Here is a 21,364-nt window from a genome sequence, read left to right as displayed (position 1 = left end):
GTCCCAATCTTAGCATCTTCAACTGTGCCACCTACAGCTCCACCTCCTGCCTTTTGTGAGTGCCACCATTTTCAAACAATATATCAGAGCAGGTTTCGCTACCACCTTCTAAATCCTTCCTTTCACGCTTGCTGCCATCCTTTAGTAACAAAGTACTTATGCCACTTGTCTCCACCCGCTCCACCCTGCCTGCACTCCCTTCGTGCCCTCCTTACACTGCACTGTCCTTTGCTTTGGCTGGTTGACCCCAGGTATTTAAACTCATCCACTTTCACTACCTCAGCTCCTTGCATCTTCACCTTTCCACAGAGATAGCAACTGAAAAAATTAAGACATTTGCAAAAAGTTTTATCCAGCTAGTTTTCACAGTTTAGCATTTTAGAAATGCTATAAAAACCTGTTTGCTTTTGCCCACTATCTATTATTTTCTGTTCTGTACAATATGAGAGCAGAGTGGAGCAGCAACAATTTCTATTGCCCCTTAAACCACTTCATAATCACTTCAGTCTAAAAACTGAGTTATGCTTCCTCAGAAGTTATTCTTAAGACTTTCTGTGTGATCATGGGATGAAATTCAAATTTGCCACAGTCTAAGTGGAAGTGACAAGCTGACAATTATAGACAGGTGGAGGAAGAGGAGATGTAATATTTAATGCAATCTCCCCAGGGTGATATTGACAGTGCTGCACTGGGTTGTGTACATGTGCCGCAAACAACTGAGGGACACAAAAAAAAAACCACACACACTACGGGGTCACTTGAAGAGCGTGCACTCTGATAATGTTCTGTCTCACAACATTAAAGAAAGAGATCCAGATCATCAAGAAAATGTCATGGGTTCTTCCTTTGCCCATGCTCCACCTCTGCATGATGTTTCTTCAGTTTCACTTTGCCAGTTCTTATGTAATCTTGTCAACATTCAGGGAAATAAACTGTATGGATGGAATGGTGTAGTGGGAGTGGATTTGCAGTACTACTTAATATCAGGATGTTGTGTGGACAAAACCAAATCTTTTTCTGGCTGCTTATTTTCACACCAAGTGAAAAACCACATAATTACACATCATTTAAAATGCAGTGTCTAGTCTTTAAAAAGCTTATAGAGGACTCATGAATGAGTATGTGACTGTCGCAAGTTATTCAAGGAATCCTTTGTCAGAGTGTGCTTCTATTTGACAGCAAAACAGATACATTTCCAATTAAAAAAAATATCTAAACACAGATTCTTTGGTAAATTGAGCAGTATTACAAACACATTTGTCCCCCAATGTGCTTGCACTGTGCTCCAAAGTTAGTGTCTTGTGTTATGACATTTACTTAAGTGTGTTCTTTATAACTTGTCTTTTAGAAGCACACACACACACCACTTAATCAGTTATATTCATTTAATGTTAATTACACTGACATCCAAAAAACAAAAGAATGAAGTCAAACTAAAGGAGGGATTAGAAACACTGCATCTTTTAATAATAGCATGTACTGGGATTGTTGCAACAATCCCACTAATTACTGCTTTGATCAAAACAGAGCACTACTCAAAACTGTGAAGTTAAAACCCATAAGCATTTTGTTGTATTAGAAATGTACAATTCAAAGCTTTGTTGACGAAATGATTAGCCACCTAGGACATAAACTGCCCACTCTTCAAAAGTGTAGACTGTAGACCAGTACAGGCTTAAGCAGTTCCCATGACTGAGGCACAGGCTGTGGAATAGCTAATTGTGATAGATGGGCCAAGAGGGGAAACTAAAAACAAAAAGAAAATTACATGACAACTGATGAGCAACATTAGAAACAGCTTTCGAGAACTGGGCTGGTTATAAGTAAGGGTTTGCTTGCACACGCTATTAGATTTTACAGTGCTACTTTGGGATATTAGAACATAATGGTCTAGTATATATTATAAAGTCTGACTACTGCTAACCAACTACTGGATGTGTCCAGATGGTGACCGATGTCCTCTGTGATCTACACAAATGGCTCTATTTGCCTGAGCCAGACTTAATAACAGCTGTATTTCTGGGCTGCCAACACCACAACACTGTTGGCTTCTTGAGTACTGCCAGCCAGCCAAACCCAGAAGTCAGGCATCCAGCCAGTCAACTTGCCAGGCTGTCTATCTTAGGCCAGTGCAAAGTGGTGGTCTCTTACAATGTGGCTTGTGCACTCAAGAATAACCAGCAGGAAGGAAACACTGCCATTCATTCAGCCATCCAGCTAGTGAATACTCATTTCCCTAGATCACCAGACATCATCCTCTGCAGTGTTTCTAATCCCTTCTTTAGTCCCAAGGGCTAGTTTTGCCAAATAAATATCAAATACCATATACCACAGTCCATGGCCTGAAAACAAGACAGACACACCCCAAACAAGATCTCTGTACGCATACCAGATGAGGTTAGTGGTTGGTGATACGATGATCTTAATTTGGCATATGACCTGCTTGTCAGAGGAGCCATATAGAATCTGTCGTGAAATAAATTACATCAGGCTGATTGTAGCTTGCAGAGTGAGTGAAGTCATTCACTGCAAGATGAAGAGTAGTGTGTAGCAAATATATTTATTATTTAGTTTCTAATATTTACTGGAATAATTCAACAACATCACTAATTATACTCTAATACAGATATATCGAGTAAGCATTGTTAAACCTGTAATGATGCTAAAACTAGGGATGGCAATATATGCGTTCCTTAAAAATATATTGATTTTTTAGTCAAATTAAGATTGAGAGTGTTTTTCATACTGATCTACTGTCTGATATTGCATTACATAAAAGATTTCTTAACCCTCTGATTCAAACAGCCCCCTCACTCTCATTGCTTTCCTGCTTCAAGAAAGGACACAGAACTGGATCAATAATAAATAAAGTGATGGTTAAGTTGATGATAAACTGTATGTGTGGCAACAGTGAAAGAAGGAACCCTTTTAAACATATTCTAGTCTCTTGACAAAAAAAAAAAAAAAAAAAAAAAAAAAAAAAGGACATGCTGCCTAGAGCTGGGCCATATCATACCATTCACAGTAATACCAGTATAATGTTAGGCAATGATAAGAAAATGAAATATCGCGATAGAATTTGGGTAAAAACGCGCATGCGCAGTGCCGTTGTTTTCATACACACATGGCAGAAAAAAGTATGGCGGCGACAGAGAATGCAAAGGGCGAAAGCAGATCATTGAATGAAACAGATGAACCAGAATTGGTTTATAAAAATGGTGCAACTTCAGTATGGTGATATTTTTGTGCCACTATTCTGAGCGCACGTAAAAAAAAAAATTGCAGGTGCAAGTGTTGTATTTTGAGGAGAAATTTATTTTGAGCGAAGAAAAGCTAAATTTGAGTGAACAAAATTCATTGCTGCATGCAAAAAAAAAAAAAAAAAAAAAAGTCTTTTTTACAATAGCAGCCCCTCTCGCTCAGTTTTTGCATTTGCACTTGCTCGCAATGTGTTGCTTGCGCTCTCAACATTACTGCCCGTGCACGTTCAACTTTTTCTGTGCACCATTATATTTGTGCCACAAAACCAGCCAATCACAGATATGGATGCAAAAAAAATCTGATTGGCTGTTTTGGTCTCCAATCAGCTCGAAATGACGAAATGCAATATCCCAGAATCCATTTCGTCCAAAACTCAAAGGAGGCAGTGGCGGAGCAACACAGAGTGGCGGAGTTTGAAATATTACTCTTTCTGGGTCACAAAATAAACTTTTAAGATATTTTCATGCGAGAATGGTGCTATGTAAACTTCAAATAATTGCTAGATTTATAAAGACATCACATATTTGCATAAATGCTCTAATGTTTTCATTAGAATAGAGGCACAAAAATGACACCATGCTTCAGTGGTGCGGAACAGGTTTGGCTTTCGTCCGTCAGATACACACCGAAGCACATTTTTTTTTGGCAGAGCATGCAAGCGGGCCATCGTTATTACCAAACTGATTTTATGTGGTACACGGCACTCAAAAATCTGTCAAAAATATTTTAGTACGACTTTGCTAAGCTACGAAGCCGCACCGCTTGATGGATTGTCGGAGCACTGCGGCTACCATAGTCAGGAGCCTCGCGGAGTGATACGTACTGTGCTTCAACATAATATTACCGCATTGTGTGTGTATAACCTCTTTTTAAGTTTCGTGGATATTAAACATGGTTATGCTCAGGATATGTCGGCCAATTTCCACTGGAAATGCCTTTTGGTTAAATTGTCAGCAAGGAATTTGCATTTGCACTGTTAAAATTTTATATAACTTTAATGCACATAAAAAACAGCTGCTTGTTTAAGTGAAAATACATTGATTGGGGGGGGGGGGGGTTTGCACTAATAAAGTTGTGGAGTTGTAAAGTATTTTGTCACGCGTCAATTATATCGTTATTGCAAATTTTCAAATATATATCGTGATAAATATTTTTGGCCATATTGCCCTGCCCTAATGCTGCCCTGTTTTCTTTGATTTTTTTTTTTTTATTTAGTTTGGATGGCAACTTAGTTCAGGTCTGAAGTAGCCTATTTGAAATATTATAGTCGCAAACTTCTGAAATGTACCAGCTTTGACTTAACCATCAACCAGCAGGTTAAGAGGATAAAAGCTTCTTAATACATCATACATGCAAACCGATAGTGATGTCTTTTAGGTGGCTATAATTTTTGCTCCTGCCCACAGCATGACCTTCCTGTCAACATGGTGCAGGGGTACATTCATGCCTACAGAACTTTCCTTACAGAAAATACTTCCAAAGAACAATAACCCATGTCCATGCATGAAAAACAAAATTACAGTAACTTCCAAAACTTTTAGAACAAAATCAGGGCATAAAGTTTACATAGATATATATGAAGACAACATGATCACATTACAATTATGTGATCATGAGTTCAACTAAGTCTGTGAGGAGAATTGTAATTCAGATTCTGAATTAGGGCTGGGCCATATTATACCGTTCACGGTAATACCGGTATAATGTTAGGCAACGATAGGAAAATGAAATATCGCGATAGAATATGAGTAAAACGCGCATGCGCAGTGCCTTTGTGTTCATACGCACATGGCCGATTGTTGAGTGAAACAAATGAACCAGAATTGGTTTGTAAAAATGGTGCAACTTCAGTGATGTGGAACTGGTTTGGTGTTTGTCCGTCAGATACACGACAAAGCACATTTTTTTGCAGAACATGCAAGCGGCCGTCGTTATTGTCGTATTTGTCGGACTAAGATGCTCTTAAATCTGGGAGTAATCTGGGTCCTAAACTCCGTATACTTCAGGTCAAACGAACACTGCAGCATCACTGGGAGTTAAAAACTGTCTAAATTCTTTCATCTTTAATAAAACGATCAGCATTGCTGCTTTACCAGGTGTAACTATGAAGTTTAACTTCCAGGCATCCATGAAAACAAAATTTATTACATTTAACGGAGTTAGAAGTTAGCAGGAAGCTAGCGGAAGTTAGCTCGCTAGTTTCGCTAGTTACCCAAGCATGATATAGCATGTTCTGACTGAGAGATTTCTGAAAAATTCAAACGTACAGCTCTGCTATCACTTCCAACATAAATGAAGACAGGAAACTAAACAGCAGTGACGTTTGTAGGGTTACTGAAGTTGGGCTAGCTGGTATATAATGATGTGCTACGTGATCGCTAGCGACACAGCTATGTTAGCATAACATAAACAGTGAAGCTGGAGGACGAACACTAACACTTTTCCACTTATAAAAGTTAACGTGCCTGATAGTTAGAGACAAATGCAATCGCATGGCAGGATGCTGTAAACGGACCAAACTTCAGTCAGGAGAACAACTGAGATAATCCATCCACAATAGAAGGTTACTCATTAATATACTGCAACAACATGGGAATAGAGCAGCTGCCAGAGAATTCAACATTAATGAATCAATGGTACAGAAGTGGAGGAAGCAAGAAGAATGAGTTTAATAAAGTTTGATTTATCTGACTGCTTTGTTTCGCTTAATGTGCCTTATAATCCCGTGCACCTTATGGTCCGAAAAATACGTACTGCACACTGCAGTTTAATGTTGCAAAGCACCTCTTTTTAACTTCAGTGGATATTATACATGGTTATGCTCAGGATATGTCAGCCCATTTCTACTGGAAATGCCTTTTGGTTAAACTTTCAGCAAGGAATTTGCATTTGCACTGTTACATTTTTATAAAGCTTTAATGTACATAAAAACCAGCTTCTTGTTTAAGTGAAAATAAAAGGAAGGTTGTCTTTTTGCGCTAGTAATGTTGTGGAGTTGTATTTTGTCTGGCATCAATTATATCGTCAGTTATATCGTTATCGCAAATTTTCAAATATATATCGTGATAAATATTTTTGGCCATATCGCCCTGCTCTATTCTGAATGTCAATTGTTCCCCAAATCATCTTATCCACTGGCCAAATCACTCACCTCTAGACGAGTACCCATCATCACACAATTCACTAAAAGCACAAATGTCACGGCCTCTGTCCATTATGAGCTAACATTACAACTGCAATGTCTCAACAATGACGACACTGTGTTAAAATTGAAAAATAAGGGGAGGAAGACAGGCCTGCTGTTGGCTACTTGAGCTGTAGATGCAAAATGAAACAAATTGTATAGACTACAGTGAATTTAGTTTAGTAATGTATCCTAAGGATGCTAATTTACACCATTTTCTCAATTAGACATGGTAATTATTAAATCAATAAATTGACAAACAGACGACTTTTCCACAGGTTTACTGCGATATTTACAGCAAAATTCAGAGCGGGGTACATTAAGAATCTGACATTCAGATATAATTCAACACTGCCGTGTTTACTTTAACTACTGGAAACAGCTGGTCAGGTGGAATAGATGTCCAAAAGCATTGTCTGTCAGTGCTTACTAACCACGAGCATATTTATACACCGAGCAGAGAGCGCCACGATACACTTCATCACTTTATTTTTAATGTTTTTGAAAGCATGTGTAATAAGAGTCCTGCTGCTCCTGAACGTTTGGGGTTTTAAAAGCTACAGCTGCTCTCTGCTGTCTGACGCTCAGCTCCCAGACTCTGTTAGTGTTTGAAAATCTGAGTTCGGTATTAACCAGGTAACATTTTATGAGACAACGTACGAGTTAACTGATGACCTATGTCTTAGATGGAAAAGAGGATCTGATGTAATACAATTTAAGCAATACCAAGGGGCAATCAGCAAACACACCCATTACTGCATGCTAAAGCAGCTTCTAATGGTCAGAAGTCAGTAACACAGAATCTGACTAGTCAACAGACTTGTCTAAAGCCACCATGGTAAAAACAACGACTTCACAACCATGCTAACAAGGACAAAATATAAACCTATTTACAAAAGGAAATATAATATTAGTTCTCTTAGTACTGATAAATTAAGTGTCTCAAATGACACTGTGCTTTAAGGAGGGAACGCAGCACATCTGAATGTTGTTTTTTTGTTTGATTGTTTTTTTAATGTCCCTCAATATTTAACAAGCCATAAGTTAATCACTGATACCAATTAGTCACCAAATTCCAGTTGATAAATTCTGGACATTTCATGATATGAAATGTGTTGATGTGGTGAATTCTAAAGACAATTTCTCCTCAGCTGTGAGAATGTTAGCATGACACTGGCAACGCACCAGCCCCAGCACAGATCAGAAAGTACAGTTAATTAGAGAAACCGCACACTGCAGCGGCTCACTAGATCACGTAGCTGACCTGACAGCGGTGGCAGGTCATCAGTGTGCTGTGCTGTGCCATGCCATCTGTTTACCTGTAAAAGCCAACTGCTCCCAATAGGTCTGCCAGCATAAGGATACCAATTTCTGTTCCCTTCTTCTTACAGTTTTGCTTGCTTGCCTCTCTGCTCCTGTGTTCATCATCGCCTAATTATGCAAGTTATTTTTGAGGCTATTTAATACACCAAGTTTAGAAGCACTCCTGAACTTGTCTTGTTTACACCAACACCTCTCGTCTTTAGAGGACTCCTGCTGTTATATTTCGCTTTCTTTTAGTTGTCTCTTCATTAAAATTCACCAAGTGGGCACACGTCTGTCCCAGTCTCATCTGAGGATAAAGTAGATACAAGGTTGAGCTGACCTACCTTGAGCCACATAGTCATTTTACTTGAACATATAAGCCCCACAGTAAAGCACAAGTTGTCTCTATAGTTTACAGCTCAAATAATTGCAGTTGGATTTTACTGGCCCTTCTTCCTTTTAGCTCCTGTTAGCCATCTACCTTCATTAAAGTTATGCTTTGTGTCAGCAATGGCGTGTCCAGCGGGGTGGCCTGGGGGGGCACAGGCCACCCCCCAAACCAGACTGGCCACCCCAGGTGCCACCCCAAAGGCAAAACAACAAAATTCAATCAAATATCAAATGTCCGATTATGTTTTCACGGTGACGCTCAGATATCCGAGTGTAAGTGAATGCAGCATCGCTTCTGCGCTATGTGCATCACGTTAGCAAAGGTAGGAGAGCCAAGCGCGAAAGATGGCACTGCAGGAAACAATTTTTCGGTGAAAGAAAATGAGGACAGAATAAATGTCCCGGTAAGTAATATCAAGTTTGTTGAGTTTAGTAAACTTCGGTGAAATTAGAATACCAAGGAAAAAAATAACACTTAAAGAATTATTGCAGCTGTGGAATATTTCAGACAGTATGCTACTGAGGGCAGCTAACATAAGAGTTATGCGTTATAAGATATAATCTAAGTCGTAACATTGCTGTATGGAGCTGCAGATTTGGTTGCAGGTTAACATAGCTGGACTGGCCATCGGGCATACCGGGCATATCCCCAGTGACTTATTTTTTATTTTTTTTGTAATGGCATGAACAATGAGAGGTGGTGGATTGGCCAGATGCAGGTCGATGTGTAGAAATAACTCCGTTGTTTGGTGGTGGCTATGACGGGGCTTCCACAGAGGCAACAGGTGGATGAGGGAAGGGGAGGCAAGAGGAGAGCCCCGAAGCAGCCACCAGTCCGAGTGTCAGGTGAACTGAACTTCAGGTAAGAAGTTATGACCTGCAGTCTATCTGGGTCAGATATAAACCAAGTTTAGGTGGAGTTTATTTTCATGTTGCTGACTTTTTACTGTCAGTTGCAATAACTCATACTGCGTTCTAGCCAGTTTGACGGAGTTTTTATACAGCTGGGTGGGTGCTATGATGTTACTGATAGTGAACTTTATTTTATTCATAAGGTTAGTAGAGTTGCCAACGGCTCCTTAAAAAAATGGAATGGTCCCTCATTCAGAGAAAATATTACACGTTTCGTATTGAGCTGAGAAGAGACGCAGTTTGTCCCGGACTTTAGCTAGAATGGAAAAAAGACACAAAGCTGGATTTATTCTGTCTTTATGCTGCACAGCTGCCTCTTCTCTCATTCTCTCCCCCTCCCTCTCCTGTTGCTACTTCAATCATGAAACTGATCAATGATCAGCTGATCGGCTTTTCTCTCTTGTTTATCGCCCACTTTGCGCCAGAAAGAGGAAACCAGCAGATGTTGCGCTAAACAACAGCAGCACGTTTAAGCTTGATCGGCTGTTGTTAGAATGTATTTAATATTAATTTCTAGTATCAGCTGATGTTTGCTGGAGCCACAGCTGTAAAGCTGCTGGTCATGATGTCTGTTTAGATATGTGGTGAGAGGGAAACATGAAGATGAAACCAGGAGATGTCCTTACTGAATCATCAGAGGTGATGGAGAAACAGGTTTACCTTTTAGGTGACATGAATGAGTTGAAGGGAAGTTATGAACTGTTTCTGAGAGACAAATAACACCAGGATCCTTTTTTATGTAGCAGACAGCTGGTAACTGTGCAGGGGCGGGTCTAGCAAAGTTTTGCCAGGGGGCCAGGTAGGGCATTAACAGGGAAAGGTGGGCACAAAGAAATACTTTTCTTTCTTATTCTCATTTAAAATACCTAGTTTTTATTAAATAATTATCTAAATCTTACAACCAAAGTTTTTATCTGACGTAAAATGTATAGAAATCATACATATACCAACAAGACTGTACATCACTGTCACAACAGGGTTTGTTTTCAGTCAAAGTCTTTATGGCTTTAATACCTGGTGGGTCGGTCTGTAGTAAAAATGCCCAATTTTTTTGTCCCAGTCCAGCCCTGCAGGTTAATACTGGCAGTGTCACCATGCCAGCTGACTGTATTTTATCATCAGCCAGTGTTGTTCTTTATCAATATTACCAAAGTTTACGATAAGGCAGCATAGAAAGTATTTACTTGCTTTCAGGTTTCATTCAAATGTTAGTCTTTTCAGTTGTTTCCCCACTTTTTTCCTGTTTCAAAATCAAACACCAGTTTGTGAGAAGATTATCTTCTTTTTTTAACAGGCAGATAAAGTTTTGCATTGGCATTGGCTAATTTGTCAATTGTTTGTTACAAATGTTCGTATTTTAATTTTCAAAAATGTTTTTGCCCAAAACATATGTGCACTATATGTCAGTAAAAATACTATGCAAATATTGTTGTCCTTGACTGCTGAGTAAACACTGACAAAGCACTGATTGTATCTCTTGTACTTTATCAACGCAGTATCTAAAAACTTTGCACCGTAGTGGTTAAAATCTCATTCTAATAAGAGTTAAAAGTGCATTTGGTTATTAGGTTTATAGGATTATTGAATTATGGTTAAGGGTTGGTAGAATTTTTTTTTAAAACATTATCTGCCAATTAAATCTGCCACCCTTCTCCAAATCTGTGCCCCTACCTGGCCCCCCCAACAAAAATTTTCTAGACACGCCACTGTGTGTCAGGTACATTCATTTGTAATGCAGATGTCAATTCATCAGAAAAGAACTGATGTATTTATAAAAGGTCACACATAAATTAGCATGTATTAATACTATAATTAGCTCAAATGAGGACACATCAAAAATAAAAATAAAAAACCGCTGTAAAAGTTCAGATGAGTAGGGAAAGTGTGAAATCAGATAAATAGAATTCAATCAGTGCTTCCTTATTGTTTGTTTTTGATGATTTGGTTTTCTTTTTTCATGTAACAAAATTCAAAATAAAAGTTTTGGAGTTAGATTTTTCTTAAAGTCTCAAAGGAGTAGGTGTGAACCTTCTGACGTATAAAGCAATTACAGCAGCAGTTTCTCAGGGGTTTGCTATTGATTTTTTTTCCCCTCTCTTTCTCGCCCTCTCGTGCTTCCTCTGTTTGATACACAGGCTTTTTCCCACGCATTAACAATTAGTATGCAGCAGTGAGGCTATAGGTGCACCAACTACGTAAGGAGAAGAACTCCAATATCACAAACAAACAGCAAAAGTACTGGTCATGCAAGGATGCACACATATTTTTATCAAGTGAGGGGATGGACTTTATTAGCTCAGTCAACGCTAATCACCTGACTTCAGCTATCTGTGTTGTGTTACAAGAGAAGAGACTCACATGTTAATAAACAGCAAAAGAAAAACAGCAATAGCTCTAGCAACATAACACCAAAGGAGCATTTTATATTTAATCTGGAGCTGTGGCAGTTGTCTGTCTTTTCAATTTCTAACTGAGAACAGGGTACAATGATGGGCTCGTTGCCATATTATGTACATCAAGCTAATTCAATAAGATGCATTACTTAGGAGACTAAAAGAGATGGATGCGTGTACATAAAAAATGAATTATATAAACAGGCCATGTTCAGAACAAGGGAGATCTAGGGCAAGCAATCAAAAAAATAGAATAAAAGCAGGAAATGATGAGGATTGTGGGTTGATTTTTCAGGGTTATAACCACCAGAACAGTGATAGAGGGAAAGCCAGGTCTTCTAAACCTGAAGCAGTGCTCAAGCCATGAGGATGGCTTGCTATTTATAGTGACAGATTTTTTATTCAAGAGGGTTCTGCTGTTGTGCATCTCTCACGGCTGTGCTGCCTCTCTCGCACCTCCTCTCTAGTCTGTTCATTCCCGTACACTGTGTTCCACAAATAAAGGAGGAGAAGTCTTAAATTCCAGGTGCATTCACAAACAGTCACAACCACTATTGCTTAAAATACAGTGCAATCCACATGCCTTATGTAAGCCCATACGTTGTCCTTTTCCTCTGCACACCTCCCTCCCTCACAATCGGTATGACAGTGTTGCAGAGCAACGCCTACTTCAGTGACTCTCCACACCACCAGCCCACCTCCACCCTCCTCTGTCCCTCCTCCCACACAGGGACAGTGGAAGGGAATTCCTTATTACCTCAGCATTTGCCTCAAACATGTTTCATGACCCTGTACACATGACACTGGTAAATACGCCACACATTATAGTATCTTAGATGCTTTCATGTATACATTTTTTCTGTGCAAATGCAATCACATGTGATAAAATAAACTGTATACACACTATAGGAAACTACCTTTCAGTCAACCTTAATACATCATATTTGCACTGTTGATGAGACATTGCTTAAAAATGCTTTAGGAACTTCACAAAAGTGATAATGCAATGTGTCATAACAAGAGTTAATTATAGCAGCAGCAGCAATGGCTTCATGCTAAAAATCACACCTACAGCTACAGAAGCTACATCTCACCTACAAATTATTAACACCCAATGACAAAGACGCACAAGCACATTCACTTACAGTGCACATCCTTCCTGTATTTAGAGTTCAGCTCTATGGATCTCGAGCCAAATCAGATCAGGTGTCTCAGATAAAACCAAATCATCGCAGGAGAATGAGCAGCAGAAGCAGATCTGGGCAACGCTGTCATTAGTTTTCTCTCCCCTATTACTACAAATAAATGTATCCCATTTCCTGCTGGAGTTGTAGGGTGTTTAAGGTCTTTCTTCCGTCTCTTCAGCTCATTCAACTTTTGTCGTCTTCAAGCTTGCCGTGTTGTCTTCTTGTCTGTACACACTACCAGCTCAGTTTTCTTAATGGCTTTCATGAAAACGGTCAAAAAACTATTTCGACTGCCCCCTTTCTTTTTCTGAATGAAGCACAAGCACAGCAGTGAGAAAGAAAATCTTGCTTGTAAGCTGGCTCCCTCTCTCACTACCACACTTATGCCATCATGCGCACAGTATGCACCCCTCCCTTCTCCTCCGACCCTCCCTTTCGTGTGGATTCTGTCTCTCTCTCTCTCTCTCTTACAGGTCTTGTTTGCTCTCTGCCTTTGTGAAACAATATAATTGCAATGACAGGCAAACCATGGCGCGCAAGAAGCCAAGCTGTTTAAAGAGTTGCTTGGATCCGCTATAATGTCACTTGATACAACAGTAGCACCACTGAAAGCTTATAGTAAATGAATGAATATAAATAAATAAATAGACTCTTTTACAGGTACAGGTTAAGGTTTGGAACTTTTTTTGCAATAATCAAACACCTGGAGATAGGCAGAAGCCACAGTCCCCATTCATCACTCATTATATGGAAAGTCTGAAGTCGTTGTCTTTGGCGTTTGTCTGGACAAACTAAATGAGTACTGACAGATGCTGGTGAACCAGACAACTGCTCCAATATATAAACAATTTAAAAAAAAATAAAGAGGAGGAAGGGAAGATGGAGTGAAATAATGAAACCACCTCATTAGCAAGGAAAAGCCTTAATCCCACAAGACAACACATTTGCATGTTTTCCCAGTAGCCCCCACTGCAAATGACAGCTGAAAGATGCAGTGGAGGGAAATTATGCAGTCAAAAGTTCAGCATCAAGGAAAACATCAGGAGGATTATCTGTCTCATGGTTTCAGGCTTGACAGTATGTGACCAGGCTTTATAGAGCAAAATTTGAAGAAAAATGTTAGAATGTGGTCCCTCTAGAAATTGTATTCATGCAGCTGTGAAAAAAAGACTGATTGTTCAATCATTAGTCAAAAGTCATTTGAATATCAACTCACAACTTGCAGACAAAGGAGCTCGCGATGCAAGTTAGACTGCACATCCTTAGTTCGCTAAAAAATTAAAAATTTAATGTACCACTGGTCAAAACTTTGGTACCGCTTAAAAAAAAAACCCAAAAAAAACCATAGTGCAGCATAAAAAGGCCTCAAAGTCCACACACAATTTCACCTACCAACAGCTTCACCAAGTTTCACTTCATGCAAGTTATAACACAATCCAGGGGATAAGTCGATCATTAATATTAAGTCTACAATTAAGAGAAGATTTCATAAAGGCAAATAAAATGATTATTTAAAACAGACTTTACTAAAAGATGCACGCCATAGGATTGGACTTCAAGAAGTTGAAGACGAAGAAGTCGAAGAAGAAAAATGGTGCACATTGTTTTGTGGGGAGTTCTACCCCCGTCCATCATGGATACTTGCATGCAATTGACATATAGGCCTGTTTAAATGCATATCAGAATATCATTTTCACCAGTTTCACAGATCAGTGTTACATTTCTAGTCAGCTAAAAGTCTCAGTAAATCTTGTTTTCTCAAAACACTGTTTTATGTGTCCAATCTTTATTCAAATAGAACAAAACTGTTTTAACCCTTTCCTCTTATAAATGCAACCTCCTCTGGACCCTTGATATCACTGACACATCAGCATATACCCTACATCCATAAGATGTGGTTTGATGACCATTAGAACAATTTCTATGTTTTTTCCAGGCGTAGCTGCGTAGGCAGAGACCACCCTTACTGACTTCTGATACAAACCCAGTTGTTTTGTTCTGTGATCAGGCATGAAATATGACAGAAAGCACTCAGTTCAGAAAATAGCTTCAAGGATTACTTCTAGTAGCCTTTCAGGTAAAGAGTTACAGTACTACAAGTTCACGCAGAAACATAGAAACAACCCTCCAACAGCAACTTGGGTACTCTGAGCTTTGTTACTTTTATAGTACATGTAGTAATTATTAGGTTATTCTGTAATGCTTTTCTCCTGCTTTGGGAGAGGGCAGTTTATGTTCAAATATATATCTAGACTCACATCAATCCTCGATATTTATTTCATTTATATTTCATAATTTGAATCAAACTATCAAAATGTGATTTCAGTGCAGAGTTCAGCTTTAAGGCTGACGATATACATAGTGCCACCTCTGCAAAGACACAAAAGTAATTAGACAACTGACTGACATGCAGATTCATGGCCAGGTAAAGTCTGTTCCTCATTCCTCATTTTGCGATGACAAATTCAACATCAAAAATCTGAGATTATTTTCAAGTGCATATAATAACTATTCACTGTTCACTCTTAATAAGAGGTATTTGGTCACATACTGTCAATTAAGGTACAAAAATAAATAAACCTGTCCATGAGAGACAGAAAAACTGAGAAATGGCAAAATCAGCAGAAATCACTGACCAGCTCAGCAACACCAGAAACGCCCTAAAAGGGTGGAAACCAACTGAAGTAAATAATCGCAGAATTATTTCCGTGGTTAAGAAATATCTTTCACAACATTTACCTAACTCAAGCATATTCAAAGAGGTATCACTGTCAGAGTTTAAAAGAGATGCACAGGGTATTTAAATACAGAGGGTTTACAGCAGTTGTGCAATACATGGATTACACTTAACAACAAGAAAGCTAGAATACAGTTTGCCAGAAAACATCTAAAACCTGAACGTAGAACCTGCCCAGATCTGGGGGAAAAAATATTTGGACATATATTAATTAAATCAAGCACAGCTTGCACTATAATGAAGGGAAGACAAACTGAAAAGGTAACGACTGACTCATGATCCTTAGCGTAGGGCTGTGAGATATGACTAAAATCTCTTATCCCGATATAAAACATCTATCATCCGATAACGATATAAATCACAAAAATGTAACATTTTCTGTAAATTCTGTGAATCTCGGGTTGCTGAAGTGTTTCCAGCTGGGCGTTGTGTACCTGGAGTCGAGTGTTTTAACCGATGCATGAAACTACACATTTTTAGACATAGGAAACAGCAGCCGATACAACATTTGTATTTATTACACGGCGTGCTGCGGGGGAAAGCCTGTTCTAACGTTTGAGTCTAAGGTTTATTTTTTAGCACCTGACGGCTCCTTTTTGCTTCTCATCCGTAAATACTCTGCATACTTTTTCACATGATTCCGTTTATTTTGAGAAGTCTCAACAGGATCTTGAGCTTTATTATGAAAGGTTTATGTGGAAAATAAACAAGCGGACATGCAATGGTTTTACCATCGTTGTTGCTAACGACAACGCATAAAAACAGGCGATTGTCCGTCTGTTGTGTGGTTATATTAAATATAAGAGAAAGAGAGAACTTTAATAAATTAATATAGCCACTACAGTGACCATCAAAACTATGAGAAAATAATGCCTAAACAGTTTATTTTGCGACACCATGAAACAAACGATAGCGTAAAATGAAACGATAGACATTTTTATATCGTCATCCGATATATATCGTTACATCGAACAGCCCTACCTTAGCATGCCAAATTATCTGTCAAATCTTGTAATGAGCATGTATGGTTGCCAGTGGAACCGGTCCACTAGTGTTTATTGATGATGATAAAAGTAGTAGTAGGAGGATGAACTAAGTGTACAAGGCTATAGTCTCTGCTCAGATTCAAATCCTACAAAACTGAACATCACTCCACGGAGTGAATGGATAATGAATTACAACAGACTACGGTACAAATGCAACCTAAGAGTTTCTTCAGTGGCCAAGCCAGCCACCTGATCTCAACTTAACAAAGCATGCTTTTCACCTACTGAAGATAAACCTGAAGGCAGAAAAACCCACAAACAAGCAGCAACTAAAGGTGGCTGCAGAACAGGCTGGCAGAGCATCTCAAGGGAGATTTAGTGGTGTCCAGGGGTTTTTGACTTCAGGCAGTCACTACAATCACGTCATCTTTGCCCAGGTATTTAAAATGATCATTTTTATATTTCAAATTGTGTTAGTCCAGTCACATTTGAGCCTTTGAAATTGTGTTATTATGCAAAACGCCAAAACATTCCAAACAATTAATGCAATGTGTTTGTTAAACCCCTTGTAGTGACAATAAAAGTTTGCACTTCACTTACATCTTGACTATCTGATTTAAAATCCACTGTGGTGGTGTAAAGAGGAAAAATTACAAATATTGTGCCATAGCCCATACACTTATGCACTTAACTGTACAATAAATTTCCCTTTAAAGTCGAAACACTGAGCAGAAGATCAGTACTGTGGCTCAGTGGTTAGTAGCATCACCTAACATTTGAGAGGGCCCTGCAAAACATAAGCAGCCAGAGAAATTTAATAAACAGCTGTTTAGCATCGAACATCTTTTCTAGCATTGCTTAATTTAAGACACCAGACTTACCCAACCAATGATTCTACAATCCTAGCATGGCCTTGAAAAAAGGTTAGTCTCAGGCTAACAACATGACTGGGATAAAATGCATTGCATGGACTAATGCCTCATAACCTGTCCTGTCACTTCTTCAGCCAGGTAGCTTCTTTCACAGATCAGTAAGAGAAGGGCTTAGAAAGAAGGAAGAAAGGGGAGGGGCTGAGTGAGGATCAGTAGCCAAAGATACCACAGATAGACTGAGTGGGAACACAACCACCTTACAAGATGCTGCCATTTCTGCATGCAGCATAGCTAAGCTAAAGCTATTATGAAACACTTGGAAAGCTGTTGTTATTTACACTGCAAATATTCAAAGCAGTCATAACAGGTTTTTACAAAAACACCTTTATTTAGGCAAACCCACCTTATCTACTGTGATTCTGCATGGTCTGAGGACTGTGAGCCATATCTTTTACTAAATAAAGGCTACTAACAAATGCAAAAAACATCCAGCTTTGCAACAAAGTATACTAAAGTTAGTCAAGCTGATGTACCAATCTGAGGCCTGACTTATAACCATGTCACTTCCCTTCTGCTTTGATCGATAATTTACATCAAAGCAAGCAATGGAGGACAGTAAAGGAAAAAGAAGACTGACAAACACAGAGTAGAAGACATCATGAGAAAATGAGTTCAGAAAACTAAGAACAGGTGAAGAGGGAACAAATGAAGATGGAGAGAGAGAAACAGAAGCAGGAGCGGTTAAGAGCAGAGACAGATAGGAGCAGCAGCAACAGCACCACGCTTGGTGCTTTGGCAGAGATCTATAAATAGCTCTTCAAATCTCTCTAGAAAAAGCCACTCTTCTGCTTATGCTGCTGCAAACAGAGATTCAGAGGCAAAAGCAGATATCTGAGTGATAAATACACAGATATAATCTTATTGGATAAGTTTCTTTTTTTAATTACTCTAGGTTTAAAATATGCTTACAATGGCCACATTGGCTTGTATGAATACATGAATGCAGGAAGCAAATACATTAAAGTGAGCAAGTTAGCATAAAAACCACATGATTTACTAGAATAGGCGAAAGCACCCTGCAAACCACAATAAACACAAACATGAAATTACATATACTTAACAGATAGTAATCAACAAATTTCCTGATTTTCATAAAACTCCATAAGCAATCAATACTTCACAGTTACATGAATTTATGTATATGCACAAAGATCCACAGGCTGCAGGGTATAAGGGAGGGAAATATGTTGACAGAGAGGCAGGTTACTCCATCTTTCTCATTGGTGGCCTTAGCAACAGTAGACTGTTGATTCAATGACTCACCTCCTACAGATCTTACAATGGACCATACTTTTCAATGATACTGCCCTGACACCAACAATCATACTCTGTGTTGCTTACAAAATATTTAAGAGAATAAAGCTGTATTAGGGAAAAAATTGATTATAAAGTAGTAACAGTGCTTTAAACCAGAAAAACTAACATTGCTTTATCGGGGTTATCACCTTGGACTACTATTAATCTAACTGGGAAGCATTTTTATGACAATCTCAACATCAAATGGAACTAAAATGGAAGTCCCTGCTTGCCACTTATCAGTTCTCATTGTCACATGACTGGCCAACACCAATTGATATGTTGGGGGGGGAGTTTTTTGTTGTTTTCCCAGGCACACATGTCATTTTCCCAGAGCAGATGTTTGAACCACTTATTCTATGCTGTTATCCCACCTTGTTTTCACAGCACTGTTGCTGCCTATTTTTGGATTGAGTTTCAAAAAAGTAAAGCTAAAGCCAAGACTCCGAGAGTGATGACCACGTGTGAAGTATGTCTTGAGAAAACCCCACTGTTTTCTTGATCACTTACGATTGTGCGATTTACTGGGGCACAAATCTCTAGCCAGCTCTGAGTCACTAATAATGAATTATTAAGGAATTAAGACTGGAAGAGCCAAGGCTTAAAATCACTGATATTTACTTGAATGTCAAAAAGCAAGCTAATGAAAACACTTAACACAATACAACCTTAAATTGCTTGGAGCAGTGAAGACGGCTTAGTACTGTAGTACAACCTGCATTCCGCCATGCAACCCACCGGCACTCAGTCCTATAAAAACACTACAGCTCTGTAACTTTCCGTTGGTTTGTATTAATATCTCAACCTTGTTAGCTGACGTTTCAAGTCTTGAGTTGTTATATGAAAGTCACACACGTCAATAAATAAAACTTTGTTGTATCCAGTGTGTGTTTTGAGTATGACTTCAATGAAGAGCCATACGCAATTAACAATTACTTAATTTTGATTCATCCAGATAGTTAATCGCTTCGGAAAAAGCAAATATTCCCAGGGTTTTAGTGAACCTTCTCGGTCACGATTGGAAGGATAAAATGTTAACATGGCCATCTCGTGCCTGGCATAGAGAAGGCGGACTTTAAAGATGGTGCTTAACGTTGCGTTACATATTAAAGATAGTGGCTCTTGAGTCATCTTCGCGGGTTCGGCTTACCGTGTTGTTGGCAGTATGTCTTGAGTTGCGTGGAGAATCCTTCAACTTGGGTCTGTAGAAGACAGATGGCAGTTTGGTCAGAGTCGTAGCTGTGCAGCTGACTGAAAATATTAGCTTGCCTCTATGCTAACAATAGCTAGTTCACAGCATTAGCCTGCCTCGTCCGGCGTGTATAATTAGCTACCTAGCTAATACTAGCCCGCTAGCTAGCCTTTTCTTTTTAGTGGACGCTAGCTACTCAGCGTCCATGAAACACAACGTTAATATTACAACTCGCTGTCCAATAAGAGTGTGCCATGGATCACAGAATGGCGAAACTTGCTGTGGACATGTACAAGCACTGTCAGGTCTCAAAATAGAAGGTGCTAGCTAGTACGGTTAGCAAGCTTTCCAAATGACTTACCGATGCTAATATAATGGTGCTGCTAGCTTGAGTTGGCTCACCGCGACCCCGACTGTCAAAATAGCGCCGCGTGAGGGGAGAGCAGCATGGACGTTAATGCGAGATAGCAAGCGCTGAAGAACACGGCGGTCGAGTCCGACGCAGGAATACTGCTAAATAACAACAAAACCCTAAAGAATAAATGACACAAAACTAAAGAAAAAAGAAACAAAACGCTATTCCCCCGTCAGGGCTCCGGCTTGTGTGTGTTAGCGTCACTTTTTTTCCCCTCACCGACAGTTGACGTCAGCGGCGTACCTCCTAGTCGTACGGATACGTAGCCTACAGGATGCATGAGAACTTTGTTTTGTGCATCAAGCGTTAAAATGTAATATGCAGTTTCGTTACATCTCAGTGATGTTTGAAAATCTATTACTGGGATGTAATTTGACAGCTGTCCACTTCTGTAGGAGATGTGTCATTCAAAGTTGTTTAAATACTATAAAATGTAACGATTTCACATTTCTTAAGATGATATTTTTCTTCTTATAGCCTATAACATCTAGTCTATCTAATAAACATTTATATATATATATATATATATATATATATATATATATATATATATATATATATATATATATATTATTGTTTGTATTCACGGCAGTAGTTAAAAATACGCTGGTTTTAACCTTATTTTTAAAACCTCCCTAGGAAAAATGCTGACAATTCTAGGTAATAAATGTAACGTGTTTATTTGATTTAACGTTTAAATTATTCAAATGTATTGGGCACATTCTTTGACACCACTTGGTGAGGTCAGTTGTAATTCTCAAAATGCCCCACACGTGGGCAGGCAAGTACTCCTTTAACATGATAAGGCCTTGACTCACATTTAACACTAAACGTGAACACAAAGAAAATAAAAGAAATAAAAATGCGTGCAACCCGTGTTGTGATCCATACAGTTTATGTTTGTGGAGATGTGCGCACAATCAACACGTGACCGCTTTAGGATAATCTGTTTCACAATTATTATTTCCATGTGCATATGCATGTAGTTTATGTGTTAAATGATTGTGGAAGTCATTGTTTTTCTTGCTCACACTGGACCTGGACCCCGACATGATGAAAAGAGGGTCACTTTAACGTATTTTTGCCTATTTAAGTGCATACACTGTCCGGCTTATTGGCAGCGTTATCTTTAGTAGGCTATGTCAAGCTGGCTCAGCACTTTTGCGAGAACCCA

The 21,364-nt window shown here is 38.9% G+C and overlaps 2 protein-coding genes across 9 annotated transcripts in view; one reads left to right on the top strand and one right to left on the bottom strand.

Moving 5' to 3' along the window:
* r3hdm2 (R3H domain containing 2) overlaps positions 1-20,451 on the bottom strand; it is a 59,664-nt gene extending 39,213 nt beyond the window's left edge. For all 8 annotated transcript variants that reach the window (XM_082533029.1, XM_082533026.1, XM_082533031.1 and 5 more), the window contains exons 1-2: positions 20,137-20,451; positions 19,734-19,785 (exon numbers count right to left, since the gene is read on the bottom strand). The gene's annotated coding sequence lies outside the window, so the exon portion shown is untranslated. The remainder of the gene's footprint in view (positions 1-19,733; positions 19,786-20,136) is intronic.
* The window catches only part of gli1 (GLI family zinc finger 1), a 104,510-nt gene continuing 88,094 nt past the window's right edge, over positions 4,949-21,364 (top strand). The window contains exon 1 of the mRNA XM_082533025.1: positions 4,949-5,824. The gene's annotated coding sequence lies outside the window, so the exon portion shown is untranslated. The remainder of the gene's footprint in view (positions 5,825-21,364) is intronic.

This window comes from Aulonocara stuartgranti (genome assembly GCF_965226115.1).
Source record: "Aulonocara stuartgranti genome assembly, chromosome: 5".
In the NCBI taxonomy this organism is placed as follows: Eukaryota; Metazoa; Chordata; class Actinopteri; order Cichliformes; family Cichlidae; genus Aulonocara; species Aulonocara stuartgranti.
This window is presented reverse-complemented; position numbering and strand designations above follow the sequence as displayed.